Source organism: Pelodiscus sinensis, unplaced genomic scaffold, assembly GCF_049634645.1.
Source record: "Pelodiscus sinensis isolate JC-2024 unplaced genomic scaffold, ASM4963464v1 ctg119, whole genome shotgun sequence".
Classification (NCBI taxonomy): Eukaryota; Metazoa; Chordata; order Testudines; family Trionychidae; genus Pelodiscus; species Pelodiscus sinensis.
Window position 1 is genome coordinate 223,536 of NW_027466012.1, and position 6,852 is coordinate 230,387.

Genomic DNA, 6,852 nt, shown 5'->3' on the forward strand with positions numbered 1-6,852 from the left:
CCCGCCAGGCAGGCGGAGTGAATCCAAGAGCATGCAGCGTGAATCCAGAGTGGAGTGAATGCAGGGGTGAGCGGAGTGAATCCAGAGCGGAATGAATCCAGGGGTACGCAGAGTGAATCCAGGAGTACGCAGAGTGAATCGGGAGCGGAGTGAATCCAAGGGCATGTGGAGTGAATCTGGAGCGGAGTGAATCCAGGAGGAGTGGAGTGAATCCAGGGGCACCCAGAGTGAATCCGGAGTGGAGTGAATCCAGGGGCATGCGGAGTGAATCCAGAGCGGAGTGAATCCAGAGTGCAGTGAATCCAGGGGCACCAGGAGTGGAGTAAATCCAGGGGCACCCGGAGTGAATCCGGAGTGGAGTGAATCCAGGGGCATGCGGAGTGAATCCGGAGCAGAGTGAATCCGGAGTGCAGTGAATCCAGGGGCATGCGGAATGAATCCAGGGGCACCCGGAGAGAATCCGGAGCGGTGTGAATCCAGGGGCATGCGTAGTGAATCCGGAGTGGAGTGAATCCAGGGGCATGCGGAGTGAATCCGGAGCAGAGTGAATCCGGAGTGCAGTGAATCCAGAGGCATGCGGAGTGAATCCAGCGGCACCCGGAGTGAATCTAGAACGGAGTGAATCCAGGGGCACCCGGAGAGAATCCGGAGCGGTGTGAATCCAGGGGCATGCGTAGTGAATCCGGAGTGGAGTGAATCCGGAGTGCAGTGAATCCAGGGGCACCCAGAGTGAATCCGGAATGGAGTGAATACAGGGGCACCTGCAGTGAATCCGGAGCGGAGTGAATACAGGGGCACGTGGAGTGAATCTGGAGTGGAGTGAATCCAGGGGAAGCAGAGTGAATCCAGGGGCACCCAGAGTGAATCCGGAGTGGAGTGAATCCAGGGGCATGCGGAGTGAATCCAGAGCGGAGTGAATCCAGAGTGCAGTGAATCCAGGGGCACCAGGAGTGGAGTAAATCCAGGGGCACCCGGAGTGAATCCGGAGTGGAGTGAATCCAGGGGCATGCGGAGTGAATCCGGAGCAGAGTGAATCCGGAGTGCAGTGAATCCAGGGGCATGCGGAATGAATCCAGGGGCACCCGGAGTGAATCTAGAACGGAGTGAATCCAGGGGCACCCGGAGAGAATCCGGAGCGGTGTGAATCCAGGGGCATGCGTAGTGAATCCGGAGTGGAGTGAATCCAGGGGCATGCGGAGTGAATCCGGAGCAGAGTGAATCCGGAGTGCAGTGAATCCAGGGGCATGCGGAGTGAATCCAGCGGCACCCGGAGTGAATCTAGAACGGAGTGAATCCAGGGGCACCCGGAGAGAATCCGGAGCGGTGTGAATCCAGGGGCATGCGTAGTGAATCCGGAGTGGAGTGAATCCGGAGTGCAGTGAATCCAGGGGCACCCAGAGTGAATCCGGAATGGAGTGAATACAGGGGCACCTGCAGTGAATCCGGAGCGGAGTGAATACAGGGGCACGTGGAGTGAATCTGGAGTGGAGTGAATCCAGGGGAAGCAGAGTGAATCCAGGGGCACCCAGAGTGAATCCGGAGCGGAGTGAATCCAGAGCGGAGTGAATCCAGGGGCACCCGGAGTGAATCCAGAGCGGAGTGAATCTGGAACGGAGTGAATCCAGGGGCACCTGGAATGAATCCGGAGCGGAGTGAATCCAGGGGGAGCGGCGTGAACCCAGGGGCACCCAGAGTGAATCCGGAGCGGAGTGAATCCAGGGGGAGAGGAGTGAATCCAGGGGCACGCGGAGAGAATCCGGAGCGGAGTGAATCCAGGGGCATGCAGAGTGAATCCGGAGCGGAGTGAATCCGGAGTGCAGTGAATCCAGGGGCACCTAGAGAGAATCTGGAATGGAGGGAATCCGGAAAGGAGTGAATCCAGGGGCATGCGGAGTGAATCCAGGGGCACCCGGAGTGAATCCGGAGCGGAGTGAATCCGGGGCATATGGAGTGAATCTGGAGCGGAGTGAATCCAGGGGCATGCGGAGTGAATCCAGAGTGGAGTGAATCTGAAGTGCAGTGAATTCAGGGGCACGCGGAGTGAATCCAGGGGCACCCGGAGTGAATACAGAATGGAGTGAATCCCGGGGCATCCGGAGGGAATCCGGAGTGCAGTGAATCCAGGCGCATGCGGAGAGAATCCAGGGGCACGCGGTGTGAATCCAGGGGCACCCGGAGTGAATCCAGAGCAGAGTGAATCTGGAACGGAGTGAATCCAGGGCAACCTGGATTGAATCCAGAGCGGAGTGAATCCAGGGGCATGCGGAGTGAATCCGGAGCGGAGTGAATCCAGAGTGCAGTGAATCCAGGGGCACTCGGAGAGAATCCAGAATGGAGTGAATCCAGGGGCACCCGGAGTGAATCCAGAGTGAAGTGAATCCAGAGCGGAGTGAATCCAGGGGCATGTGGAGTGAATCCAGAGTGGAGTGAATCCAGGGGGAGCGGAGTGAATCCAGGAGCACCCAGAGTGAATCCAGGGGCACCCAGAGTGAATCCAGGGGCACCCAGAGTGAATCCGGAGTGGAGTGAATCCAGGGGGAGTGGAGTGAATCCAGAGGCACCCGGAGTGAATCCGGAGTGGAGTGAATCCAGGGGCATGCAGAGTGAAGCCAGGAGCACCCGGAGTGAATCCAGAGCGGAGTGAATCCAGAGCAGAGTGAATTGAGGGGCACATGGAGTGAATCCGGAACGGAGTGAATCCAGGGGGAGCGGAGTGAATCCAGGGGGAGCGGAGTGAATCCAGGGGCACCCGGAGCGAATCCGGAGCAGAGTGAATCCAGAGCGGAGTGAATCCAGGGGCACGTGGAGTGAATCCAGAGTGGAGTGAATCCAGGGGGAGCGGAGTAAATCCAGGGGCACACGGAATGAATCCAGGGGTACCTGGAGTGAATACGGAGCGGAGTGAATCTGGAACGGAGTGAATTCAGGGGCACCCAGAGTGAATCCGGAGCAGAGTGAATCCAGGGGGAGCGGAGTGAATCCAGGGGCATCCGGAGTGAATCCGGAGTGGAGTGAATCCAGAGCAAAGTGAATCCAGGGGCATGTGGAGTGAATCCAAAGTGGAGTGAATGCAGGGGGAGCGGAGTGAATCCAGGGGCACACAGAATGAATCCAGGGGCACCTGGAGTGAATCAGGAGCGGAGTGAATCTGGAACGGAGTGAATTCAGAGCCCCCAGAGTGAATCTGGAGCGGAGTGAATCCAGGAGCACCCGGAGTGAATCCGGATTGGAGTGAATCCGGGGCATGCGGAGTGAATCCAGAGCGGAGTGAATCCAGGGGCACCCGGAGTGAATCCGGAGCGGAGTGAATCCAGGGGCACCCGGAGTGAATCCGTAGTGGAATGAATCTGAAGTGCAGTGAATCCAGGGGCACGCGGAGTGAATCCGGAGCGGAGTGAATCCCGGGGCATCCGGAGTGAATCCGGAGTGCAGTGAATCCAGGGGAAGCAGAGTGAATCCAGGGGCACGCGGAGTGAATCCAGGGGCATGCGGAGTGAATCCAGAGCGGAGTGAATCCAGGGGCACGCGGAGTGAATCCGGAGCAGAGTGAATCCAGAGCGGAGTGAATCCAGGGGCACCCGGAGTGAATCCAGAGCGGAGTGAGTTCAGGGGCACCCGGAGTGAATCTGGAGTGGAGTGAATCCAGGGGCACGCGGATTGAATCCGGAGTAGAGTGAATCCAGAGCAGAGTGAATCCAGGGGCACCCGGAGTGAATCCAGAGTGGAGTGAATCCAGGGGCACCCGGAGTGAGTCCAGAGCGGAGTGAATCCAGGGGCACCCGGAGTGAGTCCAGAGCGGAGTGAATCCAGGGGGAGTGGAGTGAATCCAGGGGCACGCGGATTGAATCCGGAGCAGAGTGAATCCGGAGCAGAGTGAATCCAGGGGCACCCGGAGTGAATCCGGAGCGGAGTGAATCCAGGGGCACGCGGAGTGAATCCGGAGCGGAGTGAATCCGGAGTGGAGTGAATCCAGGGGCACCCGGAGTGAGTCCAGAGCGGAGTGAATCCAGGGGCACCCGGAGTGAGTCCAGAGCGGAGTGAATCCAGGGGGAGTGGAGTGAATCCAGGGGCACGCGGATTGAATCCGGAGCAGAGTGAATCCGGAGCAGAGTGAATCCAGGGGCACCCGGAGTGAATCCGGAGCGGAGTGAATCCAGGGGGACGCGGATTGAATCCGGAGCAGAGTGAATCCAGAGCGGAGTGAATCCAGGGGCACCCAGAGTGAATCCGGAGTGGAGTGAATCCAGGGGCACGCGGATTGAATCCGGAGCAGAGTGAATCCAGAGCGGAGTGAATCCAGGGGCACCCGGAGTGAGTCCGGAGCGGAGTGAATCCAGGGGCACGTGGAGTGAGTCCAGAGCAGAGTGAATCCAGGGGCACCCGGAGTGAATCCGGAGTAGAGTGAATCCAGGGGGAGCGGAGTGAATCCAGGGGTACGCGGAGTGAATCCGGAGCAGAGTGAATCCAGAGTGAAGTGAATCCTGGGGCACCCGGAGTGAATCCGGAGGGGAGTGAATCCAGGGGGAGCGGAGTGGATCTGAAGCAGTGTGAATCCAGGGGCACGTGGAGTGAATCCAGAGCAGAGTGAATCCGGAGCGGAATGAATCCAGGGGCACCCGGAGTGAATCCGGAGCGGAGTGAATCCAGGGGGAGCGGAGTGAATCCAGTGGCATGCGGAGTGAATCCATGGGGAGTGGAGTGAATTCAGGGGCACGCGGAGTGAATCCGGAGCAGAGTGAATCCAGAGCGGAGTGAATCCAGGGGCACCCGGAACGAGTCCGGAGCGGAGTGAATCCAGGGGCACGTGGAGTGAGTCCAGAGCAGAGTGAATCCAGGGGCACCCGGAGTGAATCCGGAGGGGAGTGAATCCAGGGGGAGCGGAGTGGATCTGAAGCAGAGTGAATCCAGGGGCACGTGGAGTGAATCCAGAGCAGAGTGAATCCGGAGCGGAGTGAATCCAGGGGCACCCGGAGTGAATCCGGAGCGGAGTGAATCCAGGGGGAGCGGAGTGAATCCAGGGGCACGCGGAGTGAATCCGGAGCAGAGTGAATCCAGAGCGGAGTGAATCCAGGGGCACCCGGAGTGAGTCCGGAGCGGAGTGAATCCAGGGGGAGCGGAGTGAATCCAGGGGCACGCGGAGTGAATCCGGAGCAGAGTGAATCCAGAGCGGAGTGAATCCAGGGGCACCCGGAACGAGTCCGGAGCGGAGTGAATCCAGGGGGAGTGGAGTGAATCCAGGGGCACCCGGAGTGAATCCAGAGCGGAGTGAATCCGGAGCAGAGTGAATCCAGAGCGGAGTGAATCCAGGGGCACCCGGAGTGAGTCCGGAGCGGAGTGAATCCAGGGGCACGTGGAGTGAGTCCAGAGCAGAGTGAATCCAGGGGCACCCGGAGTGAATCCGGAGGGGAGTGAATCCAGGGGGAGCGGAGTGGATCTGAAGCAGAGTGAATCCAGGGGCACGTGGAGTGAATCCAGAGCAGAGTGAATCCGGAGCGGAGTGAATCCAGGGGCACCCGGAGTGAATCCGGAGCGGAGTGAATCCAGGGGGAGCGGAGTGAATCCAGGGGCACGCGGAGTGAATCCGGAGCAGAGTGAATCCAGAGCGGAGTGAATCCAGGGGCACCCGGAGTGAGTCCGGAGCGGAGTGAATCCATGGGGAGTGGAGTGAATCCAGGGGCACCCGGAGTGAATCCAGAGCAGAGTGAATCCAGAGCGGAGTGAATCCAGGGGCACCCGGAATGAGTCCGGAGCGGAGTGAATCCAGGGGGAGTGGAGTGAATCCAGGGGCACCCGGAGTGAATCCAGAGCGGAGTGAATCCGGGGCAGAGTGAATCCAGAGCGGAGTGAATCCAGGGGCACCCGGAGTGAGTCCGGAGCGGAGTGAATCCATGGGGAGTGGAGTGAATCCAGGGGCACCCGGAGTGAATCCAGAGCAGAGTGAATCCAGAGCGGAGTGAATCCAGGGGCACCCGGAATGAGTCCGGAGTGGAGTGAATCCAGGGGCACGTGGAGTGAATCCAGAGCGGAGTGAATCCGGGGCAGAGTGAATCCAGAGCGGAATGAATCCAGAGCGGAATGAATCCAGGGGCACCCGGAGTGAGTCCGGAGCGGAGTGAATCCAGGGGCACCCGGAGTGAATCCGGAGCGGAGTGAATCCCGGGGCGCGGAATCCGCGCAGCCCCGGGACTGGTCGCTGGCTCAGGGCGAGGCGGGCGCTCGGGAAGCTGATCGCGAGGCAGCGCGTTTCCCGCAGCTCGGTGCAAGGGTCCCGCAGGCCCTGGAAGCGCGTGGGGGGCCGGCGGGGAACCCGCTGCTCCGGAGCTGCCGGGAGCGCCGAGCGCCCTGAGCCGAGCACACGGGAGCCGGGCGCAGGGGCGGGCAGGGCGCTGGCTCGCGCCCCGGGCCAGGAGGGGCCTTGGAGCAGGTTCGGCGAGAGCCGGGACGGGGCGGACGGGTCCGAAAACCTGCCGGGCGGGGATATCGAGGGGCTGAGCCCGGAGGCGCCGGGGACTCGCGCAACTTTCTGCCGGGCGCGGGCGGCCGAGCAGGGCCGAGCTCAGTGTCAGCGTGGAACCGGCCCGAATCCCCCCCAGCCCCCAGGAACCGACCCCCGCCGGGCGCCTCCAGGAGCAGCAGCCGCGCGGCCCGACCTCGGTCCCAGGGCGAACGGGCCCCCCTTCGTCCAGCGCCCCCCAAGCTGTGGGCGCTCCCTTGTCTTCCTCCCTCCCTGCAACCTTGCCCATCTTGTCCTCCCCTCCGGCGGGGCGGGGCGGGGCGGGAGCGCACAGGGCCCATGTGGGTTGTGGGGCGTAGCAGGAGGCCCTGGGCCGGGCTGGCGGCAGGTGCGGCAGG